Source organism: Suricata suricatta, chromosome 5, assembly GCF_006229205.1.
Source record: "Suricata suricatta isolate VVHF042 chromosome 5, meerkat_22Aug2017_6uvM2_HiC, whole genome shotgun sequence".
NCBI classification, from domain to species: domain Eukaryota; kingdom Metazoa; phylum Chordata; class Mammalia; order Carnivora; family Herpestidae; genus Suricata; species Suricata suricatta.
Genome location: NC_043704.1, coordinates 100426870 through 100447813, shown reverse-complemented (window position 1 = coordinate 100447813; position 20944 = coordinate 100426870). Strand labels below are relative to the sequence as shown.

Below are 20944 nucleotides of genomic sequence, written 5' to 3'. Positions count from 1 at the left end.
TGAATTTAAAGAAAAAATTTATAAAATAGTTTATAATGTCAGCTAATAAAATCAGAAAGGAGAGAATCAGAAAATCACTTTACACCTTTCTCTGTAATAATTGATGCAAGCAAATCACTAACAAATACTAGAGTCATTTGGTGAAAAGTACTGGGGGGGAGAGAAAAATATTCAAACAGCCAAAGTGTCACCTGAATGATTACTTTTTCTTTTCATTTTTTAAAAAACAAAGTTCAGGTTTTGTTCACCAACATCTCCTCCCTCCTTCCCGGCCCGCTGTGGCACGCACCCTCTTCTGCACTCCTAGCCTCAGCGGAGCACGCCTCTGGCCTCAAGCTGTAATCTCCTGGGAGCAGAGGTCAGTGAGGAGGGCTAGCAGCCAGCAGTGAGCTTCCCAGGGGCCTGCGGGTCCAGCCAGGGTGTTCAACACTTGCTGCTTACGACGCTGGCTCCGTCTCCCATTTAAGACCGGTTTTGAAATCGCTGACAGTCACGTGGCCATTTTCCTCGGCCAGCTGCAGCGTCACCGCTTGATCCATATTGGGCTCAGCTGGAACAGACCTAACGAGGTAGGCGCCTCGCACGGGGATGATGCCGAAGCCAGTGCCTTCAGTCTCTTGATGGCCCTGGTAAGGTCGTCTTGGCCAACATTCTGTGCAAACTTGCCCCTTCCTTTTAGTACTTACTGATGCAGTTCCCCCAGAGTCATCAGACCTCCATTCCGGTGCTGCAAGGCCAGGCACACATCGATAACCTAGACACCCAGCTGATAACAGAAATCTCCCATGCCTAGCATCTCAGACAAAATCCTTTTCCAGAGGCCAGAGGATCCACCCCAGTGGTGCACATGTGTCCTGGAACGGTTCCAGTAACTTAAAATTCTCCCAGATCTCCTGTTGTGTTTGCTGGCAAATTCCTCCAGATTGGTCTTGAGCACGGCCAACTGCTTTGACATCTGGGCCAGCTGGTCCTCAGCCAAGACAGTCCCTTGTTCCTTAAACTTGACCTCGCAAGCTATAGTGCTGGCTCCCACCCCCGCCCTGCTGCCAAGACCCCGGGTCCTTGTGTCTGAGGACTCACCCCTGTTTCTGAATGATTACTTTTTAACTATAAAGGTAGAAAAACATCTTACACTTGTTGAAGAGGAACATTACAAACTTGCCACAGTGCAGGCTCCTGAAGGAAAGAAACAGGACGGTTAGTTGCAAGCCAAAGGCTGTGAAGAAGGAGGAAACAAAAGGTATGCAAATAAAGACAGCCAGTTTATCATCTTAATTGGTTAAATTTAACAATATAAAAACAGAGACACTGATATTATAGTTGGATGGTTGACTTAAAGTAGTTTGTGATCTTAAATATACAAAGGCTGAAAAGTTGACCCAACTTTATGCATTCAATTCAGTCAGCCCTATTCACGTGTACCTGTGTGTACTTTCTTCTCATCTCTCTGGTGAAAGCTTCTCAGAGGTTGAAAGTAATCTAAGCCTCTTCAGTTCTTCAATAAGTAAAAATTAATAAATTCCAAACAGAGGCACAAAATTATTTATATTTAAATGCATAACAATTTAATCATGCTATTACTAAGTGGTCTTCAAAGTGACTTCTATGAACTTCTGGGCATCCCAAAGGCCCTTTCAGGAGATCAACAAAATAAAATATATTTTTTAAGAGCACAAAAGTATTTTTCTGGGGTGAAATATACACTCATCACTTGTGTGATGAGGGAGGGGAATATTGTTTCAAGTGCCAGCTGAATTAGGTTTTGTTTTGTTTTGTTTTGTTTTTAGGGAAATCACTTCACTAGAAAGAACTTTTGGCAGATAAACTATAGTAATTCAGATTTGCATACTTTATAGGCATTTTCTTGAAATGTAAAGGACTTGTCTCTTCAAAAAAAATGATACTATTTGTTGAGAGTAATAAAAATTGATTTTAACCAAATATTAGAATTTTGAAAAACTAGGGGTGTCTGGGTGGCTCAGTTGGTTAAGCATCCAGCTTTTGATTTGGGCTCTAGGTCATAATCTCACAGGTGGCAAGTTTGAGTCCTGCATCAGGTAGCAAGTTTGAGCTCTGCAGTGTCAGCACAGAGCCAGCTTGTAATTCTTTCTCTCCCTCTCTCTCTCTGCCCCTCTCCAACTCGTCTTCTCTCTCTCTCTCTCTCTCTCTCTTTCTTTCTCTCTCTCAAAATGAATAAATAAACTTTAAAAAAGAGAATTTTGAAAAACTTAAATCTTTCACTGAAAACTTCACAGCTTGCCAATAGAGTCTTTGTTAACAAATCTGGTGGTAGTATTAACAAATATATTATTTGATATCATACAAAGACATATATCAGTATTTGGTGTTTCTTCATACCTCAATGAACCAATAATTCCCTAATGACTTTAATGTTGTAACAACACAAATGGATAGAGATGCAAAGGAGAAGAGAGATCAATGGATTGTAATGTAAGAAAGTACAAATATTAGTCGACATGTTTCAGATTCTATATGCAAGTAATCTTAGAGAAACTACCATTTGTCAAAATTTGGTGTGGTATCAAATATGTATATGCACATATTCCTTGTGAGGTTAGATTTTCTTCATTCACGTCAAACAAAACAACATATCACAACTGACTGAATGCAGAAATAGATATGAGAATTCAGTTATCTTCGAGTAGGCTAGTCTTTGAAGGATTTGCAAAAATGTAAAACAATGTGACTCTTCTCTGTTTTGATTTGTGGATAGCATATGATGAGTTTATTTTTATCTTGAAATTAATTAATATTTTTAAGTTCCCCATCTTAACTTCTAATGTGACAAATACAAATAGACATAATATACATAAAGAACAATCTCTCTGGGGATGTCAATATTTTTTAATAATAAGAAAGATCATAAGAAGAACTAAGTTTGAGTATTTCTATCTGCCAAAAGAAAATGACAGCATATACAATGATAGTATGTATGAATGTATTTGACACATTATCTATACACCATATGTTGTAGAGTTCATTTATGGAGTGACACTTTAATATAGTAGGAAAATGATCTTTCAGTCCCATCTCTGACTGTGAGTATAATCTGATTTAGGGAAAAAATTATAAGAGACCTAGCTAGAAATAAAACACCTGCTCTCAGAAATGTCATTACTGGTGTTTCAACGTTATAGAGAGTTCCTTCCTCTTTGTTCAGTGCACCTTAATCACTGCCTACATTTCTCAGGCTCAAGTGTCACTATCTTCAAAAGGCAACATGGTCTCACCCTGGACTTTGACAATAGCTTTGTGATTATCAATCTGCTTTCACTCTTGTGTTTCCTGATCCGCAGAAGCCGTAGTCAACTTTAGTAGGACAATTTTTATTTCACTACTTCCCTTCATAAAGTTCTCCAAAAAGAGTATTTTTGTTTTTTATATGTTTGCTAGTCTCAGTGTATGCAAACTGATCTCCCTTACAACATGGTTTACTTACTCCCATCTCATCTAGCCCTTCCCAACCTCTCTGCCCTCAGGTACCTGGTCCAAACTTGCTCACTCAGTTCCTGCTACTCTGACATTTTTTTTGTTTCACGTAAAAGCTAATTCCTCATGTGGATGCTTGCCCTGAAACTATAAATTTTTTTTAGTGTTTATTTGTTTTTGAAAGACAGAGAAAGACAGAGCATAAGTTGGAGGAGGTGCAGAGAGAGAGGAGGATGCAGAATCTGAAGCAGGCTCCAGGCTCTGAGCTGGCTGCACGGAGCATGATGCAGGGCTCGAACTCATGGACCATGAGACCATGACCTGAGGCGAGGTCGGAGGCTTAACTGACTGAGCCACTCAGGCACCCCTGCCCTGAAATGATAGTCCCCCAAATATTCACATGGCTGAATTTATTTTGTTTTAGCATATGTGAACCACTCACCGTAATGTGGTTCATATATCAATACGCGTTACCATATGTGTACTGTATGTTGTATGTATGTGTTTATGTGTGTGTATACCAGTATGTGTGTATGCCCATACACACACACACGCACACACAAACACGCACACACCCCCTTATATCCTGCAGCTTAGCCACGTCAGCCTATTATTACTTCTGCCCATATGGAAGAAGAGAGAGACTGAAACCAAGACATCTCTTTGGTTCAAATTCTTGGTGTCAGGCATGCAGCCTGATACTTCTGTTTATATTATTGATAGTCACAATGTAAAGTATCAAAGCCATGCTATATACCAAAATGTTTATCTAAACTATTGCATTATAATAACATTTAACTCAAGTCGTACGTTTTGTAAAAAAAAAAAAAAGGAGAAAATTGATGTAACAATTGAAGTCATATAGTGAAAGAAAACTGAGCTGAACTAAGCCCATTCCAATGAACTATAGGATATTAAATACGAAAGAATATTATTTGCCCTAAATTGCCATTTTCCTTACCATTTCCATATTTTTATATTCAAATATTTTGAATATAAAAAGGAAACCAAAAAGAATATTGTGGCCTTAAAATGAAAATGCTAATAAGGATCATTTTAATGGTGGTTGGTTTTCTGAAATAAAGTATTTCAAACTTTTAGCCCTTCAATTGTTAAAGGGAAAATGAGGAATGATTGCAATTACGTATTTGGTTTGAATGAGAATGATAGGATTTGATGAAGCACAATATGAAACTGCTATAATCTTCAAGAAATTTTGTCAAGCAAGCAAAACATTTATCATTTGTAAAATCCTCAACTTTTTAAAATCAGGCTCTACTTTGTAGTTCAGAGAATGCCCCTAATCTGCTCTATTTTATACACACTAAGAAAGTCTTGGTTTTAGAAAGCTTGGTCCAGCCGTCTCTCCCTAATCTGTAAAGTTGCTTAAGCATCTATTGGTCTTCAGGTAGCTCTTAAATTTTTAGAAATCTGATTCTTCACTTTAAAAATGATAATATTCAGAAAGAAAAACTATAATTATAAACACAGTGGAATTGTGATAATTGCATGGATTCAACTGCATTATTTTATAGATCCACTTATTTATTTAAAATTTGCAAGAGTCATGTCTATACTCTTTCTATTTATGAAGAACACATAGAATTACAAGTCATGATTCTATTTAAAAAGCCAGCTGCCTCCTATAAATATATCATGATGTTTTACTGGATATGATAGGCATTATGATATTATTTTATATTTAGTTTGATAATATGAATCATATAAGACAAAAAATGTTCAAATGTCAAATGAAAGCTAAAATAAAATGTTTACTGTAGTAAAAATGCCATTCCACTGACAGAAAAATGGAATCCAATTTTATTTTTAGAAAACAAAATGACTACCATTTTAATTAAAAGATGATGAGCTGGTTATTAGTACTGCCTAGGAAGCCTACAAATATGCTGGGGGTTATCACTGTAATAACCTTAATTATCATCTTCGCAATCTGTACAAATTATCTGTGCTTTAGCTCCTCTGATGACCAAATGGAAACATTTTCATAGTGCTAAGTTGCAAATTCAGTGTAAAAAAAAAGCTGCAAATCAGATATTTTAAAGCCATTTATAAAGCACCACAATATTATTGACCACAGTCACCATGCTGTATGTTACATCTTCATGGCTTGTTAATTTTATAATTGGATGTTGGTATTTCTTGCCCCCTTCACCTGTTTCATTCATTCCACTTTCCTGCTCCCTTCTAGAAACCATCTTTCTGTTCTCTGTGTCTGAGTTTTGTTGTGTTTATTTGTTTGTTTTGTCTAGGTTTCATACAAGTGAAATCAAATGGTGTTTGTCCTTCTCTGTCTGACTTATGATTTATCATAATATCCTCTAGGCCCATGGTTGAGTGACTTTGCATAGGAATGTAATTTCACTTCCCCACAGACCTTGAGTCTCCTGCACGTAAGCTCTCCTGTGTTTCAAAACTAGATATTTTGGAGGCTTGTCTCTTTGTACCAGGTCCTGAGAGTTGAGGAGCCTGATACAGAGCATGAGTCCCTTATTTCTCAGGGAGTAGCTCCTGCTTTATGAGATGCCTGCTAATTAAGGGTTGCCATGCTGGGGGGAAGGGATTTGGGGCAAGACTGGAAGACTGCATTTCAGCCTGTCCTACCCATCTTGATGTGGCCCTTTTTTATCCTTTGTTGTGGAGAAGATGCTCAGCTAGTTTTTAGGTCTTTTCCTGAGGAAGTTATTCCATAGGTAGCTGTATGTTTGGTGTGTCTGTGGGAGGAGGTGAGTTCAGGATTTCCTACACCATCATTTTGGACCACACCACCCCAAGAAAGTTTTAATTCGGTTTTCCGTGAATAAGAAAACTTAAACGTCAAATTTCCAGCTGGTAACTTTTGCTAAACCCTCTATTATTGTTCCACGTTTCTTATAGGCTCCCTAGGATTTGTCAAGGTTCTTTCCAGGTTTACTTTTAAAGCACACAGAACTTTCAAAATACATTTTTAAAGAGATTTTATTGCTTATTAATATTTTTTAAATATTTGTTGTTTTTCCTGACCTCCATGAAAAAATACCAAATATCCTCAAATTAATAATATTAATATGCTCTTAAAAATACTTTAACCTGGTGATAAATGGCCTTTTAAAGTCTCTCCTCTATTTTATATTTACACACCTGAAAAATTACAAGTCATAATTACAAATTAACAGTAATACACATTAGCTATTAGTCACAAATTAACAGTAATCCATACATGGTGGTAGTTTCACTGATTTGTAAGGTTTTCTCCTTTCTTCCACAAATTGGAAATTCCAGACCATCTGTAGCATCGCATCTTATTTTGAGTCCTGATTCAGCAGACATGGTTAAGACAAAGGAACTATTTATGGTTAGGTTGTAAGTGGAGTCAATCACACTACTCAATCTTATCAATTCTAAATTTTTAAAACTATTTTGATCCAACTGTGTAATTGTTTTCTTCCAAATTGTCACTGAAGTGTTGCCCAAATGATTCAGCAATATAGTATAGTCCTTGTGAGAGTTTGATATGCTGCATTTCATATTAAACACGTTCATTTGCATTTTTTCAATGTTTATCTATTTTTGAGAGGGGAGGGGCAAAGAGAGAGAGACACAGATTCAAAAGCAAGCTCCAGGCTCTGAGCTGTCAGCACAGAGCCCAATGTGGGGATTGAACGCATGGATCTTGAGATCATGACCTGAGCTGGTCAGATGCTTAACTGACTGAGCCACCCAGGCGCCTCTAAGCACATTCATTTAAATGTGCTACTGTTGATGGGCATCTGAGAGGCTCAGTTGGCTAAGCAGTTTAGCATGTGACTCTCGGTTTATGCTCAGGTCATAATCTCAAGGTTATTAGGTTCCAACTTCATATTGGGCTACATGCTGACAGAGTGGAGCCTGCTTGGGATTCTCTCCCTCACTGCTCCTCCCCTTCTCTCTCTCTTTCTCTCTGTGTACGTGTGTGTGTCTCTCAAAATAAACAAATAAACATTAAAAAAATAAATTTACTAAAGTTGTTTGGGTTGCTAGATATGGGAGGCTAGAGGGCTAAGGCTGAGGAAACTGAGATGCAGAAACGAATATCTGTACCTAAGCAGGGGATGGATAAGAGAAGAGGCAAAAAATGCGCACTTCTTTTAAGAGAGGTAGATATTTTGGTGAAGACATCAGGACATTTTTTGTGGTATATGATTTGGTTTATAAATGACAGTGATATGATACTAGAATTAGGATCCCTTCTGCTGAAGGTCTGAAAGGAAAGATTTTTTTACCAGCAAAGTTGGAATGCCATGAGATAAGATGAGATTTAGGCTAATAGAAGCAGGCAATGGAGGAAATATCAGAGGAATGGTCTGAAGAAAAGCAGAGTAACAAGAAAGCATCCCTGGAGAAGAAATTTTCAGAAAAGTCGTAATTTTTTAAGTTTATTTATTTAATTATTTTGAGAGAGACAGAGAGCAAGAGCATGGGAGGGACAGGGTTAGAGGAAGAGAGAATCCCAAGCTGACTCCGTGCTGTCAGCACTTTGGGCTCCGACTCTGGAACTGTGAGATCCTGACTTGAGCCAAAATGAAGAGTCATTCACTTAACAGACTGAACCATTCAGGAGCCACCTGAAAGTAATGACTTATAGAAAATCAGGAAGGTCAGTGAGAAATATCAAGATGATATTTTGACATATTACTGTTTTGGTTTTTAAGTTTAAATTAATGTTCTATATTTCCCCTCGATATTTTTTTTTAGTGGTTTTATTTTTTTGGAGAGGTACGGTAGGAGAATAGTTAGCACATGTTCTGAAAAAAAGATTTCCTGAGTTTTTAATTCCACCTCTGGGATATATTTCTTTTTTTTTCTTAATGTTTTTATTTATTTTTGAGAGAAAACAAGAAACAGAGCACGAGCAGGGGAGGGGCAGAGAGAGGGCGACACAGAATCTGAAGCAGGATCCAGGCTCTGAATTGTCAGCAGAAATCCCAATGTGAGTGTTGAGCTCATGAACCCCGGGATCATCACCTGAGGGAAAGTCGGACACTTAACCAACTGAGCCACCCAGGCAACCCTGGGATACATTTCTTAAACTCTGTGCCTTATGTATAAAGTTGTGAATGATAAAATGTCCACCTGATAGAATTGTGAGGGAGATTAAACAGATTAATATATTAAAAGATCTTAGAAAAGAGCCGTGCATATTATAAGCATCATATAAGTATTTACTCCAAATATTAGAATCAGTATTTGGTTAGATTGTGTAATGTAAACTAGTATAAAAGTACCAGTACAAAACTGATAAATTCTTTGGTGAAAGAAGTTAAGGTTCTGCAGAGGAATGAGTTAAAAATCCATTACCACAAGGACTTAAGGAAGAACACCTCCAGATACAAACACAATACATATTATCTGCAAAACTATATTTTGTGACGTGTTTATAGTTTAGACTTTCTGATTTTGTATAAGAAATTATATTTTTTAGTATCTTTGTTTTCCAATAAAGCATAATTACCTTATAATATTCTGTTAGCATTTTTGAACAGTCTGATCTAAAACTAGAACAATAACAAAAGAGAATAAATCAATAAGTAAACAATTATCACATTGTTTATGAAACAAACTCATGGGATGTAGTTGAACTTCAGCTTCTGCCCTAAATTCAACTGGCTTTCACGTTTTTAAAATGCACAAGCTTATTACTATAATTATTCTTAAAATAGATATTAATTAGTAACTTTATAAATAATATTTCTTACATTTTTCTGAGCAGGAAAATAATGCAATTTACATAAAACTCTGACTTCAGGCGCCTAGGTGACTCTGCTTAAATGTCTGACTTGATTTCGGCTCAGGTCAGGATCTCACGGTTCATGAGCTCGAGCTCCACTTTGGGCTCTGTGCTGACAGCATGGAGCCTGCTTGGGATTCTTTCTCCCCCTCTGTCCCCACCCCCCCATTCATGGTCTCTCTCTCTCTCCCTTTCTCAAAATAAATAAACATTAAAAATTAATAATAAAAAAACTCTGAATTCTATAATTTTTTAAAAATCCTCTATAGTATATGATAGGTGATAGTGGTTTAAATGATTGGAAAAAATGATAAATTGTGCACTCTTCAGAAATATACTGAATATATCAGTGTTTAAAATTCAGGAATCTCTAACTCCCTATAAAGTCAATTATAGCTATCAGTTACAGTTCCATGTTTGGCTCGAATGAGATTATAGCTAGGAAAATACTTAAGAGGTTGTTAAAAGATGTATGTTTAGAAAATATTTTGAAAGTTACGACTTGTCACACTGAGGAAAATGTTGTAAAGGTAAGGTGATTGAAAATCAAAACATCTAGCAGGTAAAAAACTATTTGTGTTTAGCAAAATCTTACTTAGACATTTTAGTCTTTCAACAGTAATGAGCAAAGACACATTATTTTAGTTTGCTCTTTCCTTTTCTGAAGTCTGGTAATCAGAAAAGGGAATTCACAAGCATAACAATGGTTGCATAAAATACTTAGATGTTTCTTAAGAAAAGTCCATTGTATTAACATTTCTCATCTGTTAAGGATTTATATATATAACTGGCATAATCTTCATAGAGGATCATGATAAATTCAAGAAAAAAATAATACTGAGAACTGTTCTCACTATGGCATATTGTAAATGATACAAATGGTGCTACATTGCCATTTATACAATTTCAAAATGAGGAATAAACATTGTAGCAGCCCAGGGAAGATATTTTTAGTGGTGATGTGCAGTGTATATTTGTATCTCTAGAAATGAACTTGTTTTATATGATGTGTTATAAGATGGATAACTACAGAAAAGCAATGTTTTAATAAAGAAACTATTCACTTTAAAAAAAGTATATTATATAGTTAGAGCTACATTGAGTTGCAGAAAAGATACTGGTAGAAAAGGTATTGCTCTTACATTTCAGAAGCCAATGTGTTAATGGAAGTGTGGATTTGTTTTTGGAGGCGGTCTTATGAAACTACAACAAAGTTCGTGACTTAAAATGACAGAAATGTATTTTCTTAGAGTTTTGGAGACCTCAAATCAGAAATTAAGGTGTGAGCAGGGTCACACTCACTCCAGGAACTCCAAGGGAAAACCCATCCCTTGCCTCTCCTAGTTTTGGGTGGATTCCCTGGAGTTCTTGGGCTTGAGGCCACATCATTTCAGTGTCTGCCTTCGTTCTGGTTATATTGGCCAGGAAATATTTTAGTCTGGCTGAACATAGCTTGAGAAGAGACGGGGGGTATTGACAAAATGAGCTAAAAAAGGAGAAACCCTTTCATAATAAGACCTGACTCAGCCATTTATTGACATAGTATTTTCTACAACTCCAGGACTACAGACTTCCAAATAACACCACAATAATGCTAATTGTGTGTTTTTGTGTATATGTGTTTCTGTGTATATGTACATATATAAGACTGGTATTAGGTGCTAACAAGTGATTATTTGGTTATTACTTACTTAATTATTTTTTAATGGAAGTTTCACTGAGATAGAGCCAAAAAAGTATATAATGGAATATTTCATATTTTCACCTCAAATTATAGCAGATTGATCTATGAATATCTGCTTAATGGATGCAAATTTAGTGTGCATAACTTTTACCATTTTTCAGAGAAAAATAGTAAAATATCTAGTGTGTGGTAATTTTTAAATTTATCTCTTTAGTGGCAGAAACTGAATAATTTTCATTATCATATAAAAATAGAGTAGAATTTTAGAAAGTTTCCAATCAGGTAACAGACTTCAAAATCAATAAAAATAGTTCTTTTCCTTTTATTGCTAACCTCAGAATATCAGTCCTGAGAGATTTTGTGAGAAAGATATTCCTATAGTAAGCCTAAGAGTAAAGTTTGTGTGTTCTTACAATTTACCAATCTTCCTTTTCAGTGCTTTACATTAATGTTCACAATAGATTGTCATAACATGCTTATGTAGTATACGTTCTTAACATCTCCAATTTAAAGATGAAAAAGCACAGCTTTAAAAAAAAATCAACTTTGCCACATACACACAGCTGAAAATTACAGAGATGATTCCAGTACTGGCAGAGTAACTTGTAACAAATTAACCCTCTTGCAAAAAATGTTACCAATTCTTAGGGAAATACAAAAAAATCCTATTTAAAAGTATTGAAGAGGGGTGCCTAGGTGGCTCAGTCGGCTAAGCCTCCGACTTTGGCTCAAGTCAAGATCTCACATTCGTGGGTTCGAGCCCCGCATTGGGCTCTGTGCTGACACCTCAGAGCCTGGAGCCTGCTTCAGAGTCTGTTTCTCCCTCTCTCTCTGCCCCTCCCCTACTCACTCTGTCTCTCTCTGTCTCAAAAATAAATAAAACATTTAAAAAATAAATAAATAAAAGTATTGAAGAGTGAGGAACGGCAGACAGACAAAAAAGAGAATTTGACTCTCTTGAACTAAAAGATTAACACCAGGGTGAGATCTTCATTTACAAAGCTTTTCCCAGGAGGGCACTTCCCAGTTCCTATTGGGCAGATCACAAACCGAAAATTATGGTCTTATTGGCCTGAAAAATATGGGACATTAAGAGAAACTGGGAAATGAAAGACACATATGGATGTGAGAGATCCGAATGTATGTGCCAGAAGGTATTCATATAAACTCCTTTAGATCTTTGACTCTATAACTGCAGACAAGATTCCAAGGTGCAGAGAGAAAACCTGAGCAGTGATTTCAGCGGTTGCCCCATGCAGTCTAGGGATGTGCCTTGACGATATAGAGTCTTGACAATTTGCCAAATGCCTAGAACTTTCCATTGCTTTTCTAGATCTATACCCTCTAAGATATTAGTCTTATGACAAAGCAAAAAATTAAACAGATTCATCCTACAAAGTATCAAATCAAGAAGCCACAAATTCAAGATGAACTGATTATTTCACTGCCCACTACCACAAAACTCAACACTCTTCAGAGGTAGATTACAAAATCCATGGTACCATGTTATAAGATATCATCCTGCATACAATTAAAAACTAGTAGCGGGCACCTGAATTGCTCAGTCAGTTGAATGTCTGACTCTTGACTTTGGCTTAGCTCATCATCTCACGGTACATAAGACTGAGCCCTTCACAGGGCTCTGTGCTGACAGCTTGGAGCCTGCTTGGAATTTTTTCTCTTAGTCTTTGTCTGCCCCTTCCCAGCTTGTGTGCACTCTCTCTCTCCCTCTCTCTTCCTGTCTCTCTCTCTCTCAAAATAAATAAATATTAAAAAAATAAAAATAAAAATTAGTAGAGGTAAGAATAAAGAGAAAAAGTAATCAAGAATCAAAAGACAAGATCGGTCCAAGAAACAGACCCACAAATTGAACACATGTTGACAAAAAGTATAAAATAAGTTTAATAGTTTATAGGAAAAAGCAGGAAATAATGGTAGAAGAAATGGTAAATTTCACGTAAAATTAGAAAAGTATAAAAGGAAATCAAATGGAAATCTTAGAACTGAAAAATAAAATACCTGGAAAAAATTTAACGGATGAGATTAAAATCACATTGGACATCCTATAATTATTAGTAAACTGAAAGTCAGGTTAATTGAAATAATCAAAGCTGAGGGGATGCCTGGGTGGCTCAGTTGGTTAAGTGTCCGACTTCAGCTCAGGTCATGATCTCAAAGTCTGTGGATTCAAGCCTCATGTCAGGTTCTGTGCTGACAGCTTAGAGCCTGGAGCTTGCTTCTGATTCTGTGTCTCCCTCTCTCTCTCCCTCCATTGTTCATGTTATCTCTCTCTCAAAAAACTAAATAAACATTAAAAAAAGAAATAAAGCTGAGGCACAGAGAGGAAAATAAAAACTCAAAGAGCTTTAATGATCACTGGGACAGCTGACACACATGTTACTTTGACCTCAGAAACAAAAAAGTAAGAAAATGGGGTAGAAGAAATATATTTGAAGAAATGTGGCTGAGAAATTTCCAAATTTAATCAAAAAGAGCAACCTACAGAAGTAATAATACCAATACACTTTAAAAGTAGTTGTTGAGTCTTTTGTAATTTTGTGTGTATTCTAAACAGAAGTGTTGCCTGTCTTCATTCCAGACTATTTCTTCAAAAATGTCTGCATATTGAACAGCCTTGGAAAATAGGCAGAAGTGACTTTCTCTAGAGCAAAGGGCAGGTGTTTTTTTTCTTTTCTTTTCTTCTCTCTTTTTTTCCCCATTGCCTACTATAATAAAGCTAATATCCTCCTGCAGTGCAAAGACAGGCAGGTTTATTGCCTGTTATAAAACATTCAGATTCCCTAAGTGCAGGCTTTGTCTTCTGGACTGGAACCATCTCCCATCCTCTGCAGGAGCTGGGACTCCAGATACTGGTGTAAATGCTGGGACTCTGGCTATTATGTTCTGCTCTGAGTCATGAAGTCCTTTGTTTCTAATTGTGGCAGGCTACTGTGTTAGGTGTGGGTGTGGCAAAATCTTAGACACTTCACTGTTCTTTATAGAAGTCATGATCCAGAATGATGTAATCTGAGAGAGAGAGAGAGAGAGAGAGAATAGGGAAGCAAGGAGAGAGGAAAAAAAAAAAGAAGATGAAAAATCACAACAGGTAACATCAATGTTGAAACTAGGAAAGACTCTACATCACTTATTCAAGAAGCATTAGTTAGTTACCAAATACCTTGACTGAGATTAAGACAATGTTTATGAATTACAAGTCAGAGTACTGTGTTCATTTTTAGGTGCTTTGATTTAGGGAAGGTATGAAAAACTGGTGGGGCTTAAATGATGTAAGATTGTTTCATTAAAAGTGCTTGAAGGGTGCCTAGGTGACTCAATTGTCCAGGCTTCCCACTTAGGCTCAGGTCATGATCTCATGGTTCATTTGTTTAAGCCTCTCATCAGGCTCTCTGCTGACCAGCTCAGAGCCTAGAGCCTGCTTCTAATTCTGTGTTTTCCTCTCTCTCTGCTCCTCCCCTGCTCACATTTTGTCTCTTTCTATCAAAAATGAATAGATGTATACTCTGGTTTCTCTTCAGATCGCATAAATCATTCGCCTTTTACAAAAATGAATAGAGGTTTAAAATTTTTTAAAGAGCTTGAAAGCCTGGATGTGTGTGCTTTGGAGAAGAGAAGAATGAGAAGAGGTGTAAGAAAGGTCTATAAATATTCAGGGGTCATCCTGCAAAGAAAAATGGTAATAGAAAATATTCTGTCTCCTTGGATAAGAGTGGGATAAATAAGTTGAAACTAAAGACCGACTTGAGTTTACCATAGATTGTTTTGATGACTATAACTGCTCATTGAGAGAATAAACTGTCCTGGAACATTAGAAGCTGCTTTTGCCAGCAGGATGGCCATTTATCAGCTGGAGTTGTACCTTGAAGTCGGAGGCTATGCTCATGCATGAATGGTCGCACATAATGCCACCAGGCCAGCATCTATTAAACAAATAAGTTTAAAAAAGGGATCCCTGAGTCACTTGCATCTCTAAATCATTCTATGGCTTTCCAGGCACATAAAGAAACAAAGGCAATAATTAAAAATAGACAAGATGTCAATTTGCTGAGTTAGTAAAATTAGAATGCAGACACCAGACTTATAAGTCAAACATAGGAATGGTGTCAAAAAGATGCCATCTTCTTTCTTTCTTTCTTTTTTAAATATGTTTATTAAACTGGTTTCACTCTTTTAAAATAGGTAAAATAATTATTAATTCTTATGGTTCTCCGTAACTTCTAATACTTTGAAGGAATTTCATGGTACAGCAATTATCTGAACTATGTGTTGGAAAGTAGCATGCCGGAGTTAAGATATGACCATGGATGAAGGGGGATGAGAACCGAATCAGACTGCTAAGTTTGCTTTCCACTGAAAGAATGATGTCATCAGAATATTAATTGTGACTTGAGGCATTCCAGTGAATGGATTTCTGAATGAAGAGTTGGAGAGAGAATTGACCTCTCATTTTCTATACCTCTAATCTCATGAAAGAAAACAGAATTGATATGAAGCTGATTCATTGGCTTGATTTTTGTCATAGCTCTGCTGATGCAATACTCTATCAGGAAAACCCTCTGACTGCAGCCAAGGAAGTATCTGTGCATTATTAGACAGAAGAGTAAAACATGATTTTCTAACCCTCCTTTGCATAATAATTTTAAAATATGAACTGCTAAAATAATGTTGTTTGTATTGCAAGAGACTTGACCATTGAAAAATGTTAATTCAGACTATTTGGAGAGTTTTCTTATTATTTGGTTTCATGACTTCTTTTTTATTATTGTTATTTTAAATCTAACTTGCCATGTTAATTATATTCAGAGGAAGACATTTGAATATTCCCAGCATCAGCTTATATTACTAAAAATAAATATCACTTTAAATTACAGTAATGTTTGACATTCTATACCCATCAGCAGAATAAAGAGCAGAAAAATGTCTCATAAAGCCTCAGTTTTGTTATGAAGTTAAATGTACCCTGAATTTAAGAGCTTTAGAAATAGAAAATTAGATTTTTTAAGCCAACAAAAATATGATCTGTCTAATAGATAAATTGAGCAATAATGCATCCTTGTAAATAATTTCTTACAAAATGAACTATTACATCCTATGCTGGGGCACAGCCATCCATGGCATTAGCCACACAAGCACACGCACACACATACACACACACACAGATGTAAATGATATTTCTTCATTAAAGACACCTCTGGGGTGCCTGGGTGGCTCAGTCAGTTGAGCATCAGACTTTGGCTCAGGTTATGATTGCTTGGTTTATGGTTTCGAGCTCTGCTTTGGGCTCTGTGCTGACAGCTCGGAGCCTAGAGTCTGCTTCAGATTCTGTGTTTTCCTCTCTCTCCCCCTCCCCCACTGGCACTGTCTCTGTTTCTCTCAAAATAAATAAATAAACTTAAAATAAAGGCACTTCTAAAATCCATAAGTATAAAATATAAGTTCAATATCTTTAAAAATAAGAAAGGAAAGCAAATAAGAGAAAGCTAAACAATGGGCAAAAATTAAATTGAAAGTTATTAAACTTGAGAAATGTCAGCACATGTTGTCAAAACTGGCTGCTTTAAATAGAACTGGAGAGATTGTGCTATGAGATGGCAATGTGGTATTTCGTAAGCTATAGGATCAGAGCAAACAGCATATCATCCTAATAAATGGATTATTTCAACCATGGAAGAAACATAAAATGATGTCACTCTAACATATAGTCTTTTAATGAAGAAAACAATTATTAAATGCCTACCATATGCCAAGACTGTTCTCAATGTTGAGCATAATATAAGGAACAAGCAGACAAATTCTCTGATTTTATGTATCCTTTATTCTATTGAGTTGGTCAAAAGGAAAAGCAAAACAACTAAATAAATAAGCATACTTACATAACAAAATACTATCTAAGTAAGTGCTATAAAGATGCTTTAAACAGGATAAGAAGATAGAGCATGATATGGGACTCAAGGAAGGCCTGTCTGAGAAAGTGACTTCTGAGCAGAGATCCAAAAGGAGTGAATGAGCAATCACATAGATACATATAGGAAGAGTGTTCCAGAAAATGAGAATGGTGGATGCCAAAGTGGGAGCAAATGTTTTAGAAAGATCATGGGGTGGTAGGGGAGAGAGCACCCAGAGTTCCATGACCATGGCAATGCATTAGAAGATGAAATGCAGGACCTTGTATTCCTCTGGTAAGCACTGGGAATGCTATTCTAAATGACTGGGAAACTACTGGAAGCCTAAGTGACTCTCTGTGAGGATAAGGGCCTGAGTTAATTTACATTTCAAAATGATCACTAGATGAAACATAATATGGAGTGTAAAAGAAAAAAGACCAGGGTGGCTCCAGTTTTTTAGACCCGAAAAAATTGGTCATGACAGTACTAATTATTAATACTAGAAGAAGCAAATTTGGATGAGGAGCCCAGGATTTTGGTGTTGAACATACTAGTTGTGAGATACCTATGAGACATTCCAGAGGAGATAGAAAATAGTGACTTTGAAATGTGAGGGTAAATGTAAGGGAAAGGACATTGCTGAAGATATGCACTTGAGAGTCTTCAGAACAGATATGGTATTTAAGGTCATTTGACTGACATCTGCTACAGAGTGAATTAAAATAAGAAAGAGAAGGGATCAGAGCATTGATCCCTGGGCCAACCAATGTTTGGGTGGTAAAGAAAATAAGAACAGTCTAGCAAAGGTCACTCAAAGGAAATGCCCAGTGAAGTAGGAAGAAAACTAAGGAAGTACGGTTTCACCAGAAGCAAAAGTGGATGAATCTTTGCAAAACGGAAGGTAACTGACTGAGCTGAGTGATTCTGCAAGAGTGAAAAGAAAATATTTAAACTGACAATAAAAAATCATTTGTGATACTTGTATGCATTGGTTTAGGAAAATCGTAATGTGGAGGGCCGGAAGTGTGGAAACAGATAGGAATAGAAAGATAAGAATAAGCCCACACTCTTCCTAAGAGAGCCCATCCTCAAACTCAAAATAGCCAGTGAATCATTGAAGCATCCTTTGCGCAAATGACTATAGTCATTCTTCCTGAACTCTATCCTACGCTAAATATTCTGATATGCTCAGATTCCTAGGTTCATTCAGCAGATATTCAAACTCAAATTATATCAAATGTTAAACACTTTTCCAGATGCTTTGTAAGGCCAATTCAGAAATACTGACTGGGTAGAATAGAAATAGAATCACATGAAAAGCTCTAAGATTGCAGGGCCGCAGACTCGACCAAGAGAGATTTGGCCTCACCTGGCCTACAAATAGAGGCAGGCATTGGTAATTAAAAAAAAAAAAAAAAATTCTGGAGAATACACTTAGAAAGGCACTGTTGTGAACCAAGAGTAAGAACAAAAAAGTGAGGAAGGGATATATTAAATGCTGTGCGTCTGGCATTATGCTAGATGCTGTATATATTTATATTTAACTTGACAGATGAGAAAACCCAGAACGTATTTGAGAGTTTAAGCAACACTTCTTAAAACTGAGGGCCTCTGAAGCCCATAAAACTTCAAAATACCTGATGCTATAATCTCTAGCTTGCATTTTAACCTTGGTTCACATCTTAACTTTCATTATTTCTGTCTGTACTAAACTTCACAGCAGTCTTCCTCCTCTTTTTCTTTTGGCCTGAAGCACAGATAAATCCTCTAGACCATATGCCAGATACAATGTGGTGAAGGCTTTATGAGGAATATTATTCTAAATTAAAATAAACAAACAAAAAATACGACATTATTTTTGTGCCAAGCTGCTCTTACGTTGCTGCCGGCAGTTTTTTTTTTTTTTTAAATATCCAAGAAGTAATATAAAAACAGCCATTTGAAACCAACTATTCAATTAAACTCCTTTTCTTGAGAAATTTCAACATGCATTGTCTTTTAAAGCTCAGCTGGTTATGAACAAAAGATGGTTAAAATTAGACGAAAATCTTCTGCATTTCTCTTCTCTCTGATATTCACATCTTTGGCTATAAGGATGTTCATGCAATAATACTTCACTGAATTCGCAGTACAATGTTTAAGACTATTTGCAAAAATGGTATTTCTATAATGGATAAATAAGTTTAGGTGGAGTAATGGGGGAAAGGAAGCAAGGTGAAACTAGGAGAGCTATTGGAACATTAAATAGGTGCTATTAATTCCAACACACTTTCTTGAAGAGTGTAACACGTTTAGCTCTAAGCTTTTCAGCAGCCAATGCAAACGGTAGAACATGATCATGTTGTTTATTTATAGTGCACTTAAGATAAAAGCAAGCCAGATGTTTCATAGAACAATCATACACCTAGTCCTAAGATGAGAGAGAAATTTGTTCAAGAACTCTGGTAGTGAACACGCTGTAATACAGTACTGAATTGTTAAAGTTCAAAAATACATTTATAAATTATCTCTGGTAAAGTAGTCTGATGGTACCAAGCAAAAGAAATTCAGTAAAATTGATTCTTAGAGAGACTAAGACAATAGAGAAAATAATCTTCTATTTTTTTCTTAATTGAATTCCAAATATACTCCTCATATTATAGTAGTGTGAGTGTCAGAATAACCATGATTAAATGCCATCTGTGCTTCAGTTAAAACGTGGAATTCCGAGGCCAGACTTATAAATATGCACTCTGTGAACCAATGAGAATAATTTCAGGAGCACTGTTAAAAATAACTCAGACTATTTGTAATTGTATTTGGTTTTCAGAATCATTTCATTATTCCAACTAGCAAGAAAGAAAATATCCTTTTCCTGTCTGAGATAGTTTTTGGCAAGGGCCCTTGCCAGACAGATTAACAAGAAGAAGGCATGCAAATTCACTTTACATTAAGTTTTACATGCCATAGTAGCTCTCATGAGGAAATGAAGAAGGGGCTGAACCATATTTATGCTACTCCGATGAAGAGTGGGAAGTCATGGAAAAATGTAAGCCTGAAATAGTCAGTATGCCAAGGTACCATTTTGAGATAATATGTGCTGAACCCCATCACATATATTAAATATTTCAGCCCATTTAATTAAGATTGATTTTCCATAGATGGCATAGTCATTTCATCTTTGTAACATCACTGCAGGTTTGTTTTGTTTTCATTTTGTATGGAAGCATGGAAGTAATTAGTTTTAAAGTTAAATACTTAAATGTTTTCTAAGGTATTAAAATATCACAAACCTCCAAATGTTAGTATATATATATATATATATATATATATATATATATATATACATCATATATATATATACATATATACACACACACACACACATATATATAGTATAACATTTTCTATGGTGTGCTACATAGTAGAAAATTAATAGACAGAAAAAAGGTATAAAACAATAAGATAATTAAAATATATAATATAAAATATACATTTTAAATACTTTTAGAATTTTATAAATATTTAAAACTTTTACAATTTCACGTTTCTGTTCTTTTTTTTTAGATTATCTTTATGGGCTCCATTATTACACCTGTGAGGTCTGATATATGAGGGTATCAGAGATATCATTCATAAATTGAAATTAAATACTCTTTTATTATTTATTCAATGTTAATTGGCTACCAACTCTGCATTATAAGAAATAAGTACTTGCACAAGATTTACAATCTGAAAATAAAATTATGAAATTCTCACCCAGAACAATTGTACAGTTGTTTGTACTATTGTGTCTTTTATTATACATTTCACGTGACAAAATCCCAATTCAAATTAGCAAGTATAGAATGCAGTTACTTTGAAGAGGAAGAAGCCAGAATGGACAGCTTGCTAATATCTTTCTCTAGTATCTTATTTTCCTAAATGTTTAAATATGTAATAATGGCAGGTTATGTTAGAAATACATTTAAGGGAGCACTGGGTAGTTCAGCTGGTTAAGCATCTGACTTTGACTCAGGTCATGATCTCACAGTCTGTGGATTTGAGCCCCATGTTGGTCTTTGTGCTGACAGCTCGGAGCCTGGAGCCTGCTTGGGATTTTGGGTCTCCTCTGCCCCTACCTCACTTGCACCTTGTCTCTCTCTCTCTCAAAAATAAACACTA

At 36.0% G+C, this 20944-nt stretch overlaps 1 pseudogene; it reads right to left on the bottom strand.

The window, feature by feature from the left end:
- Window positions 1–331: 331 nt before the first annotated feature.
- Window positions 332–20944, bottom strand: part of LOC115291223 — a 44736-nt pseudogene continuing 24123 nt past the window's right edge.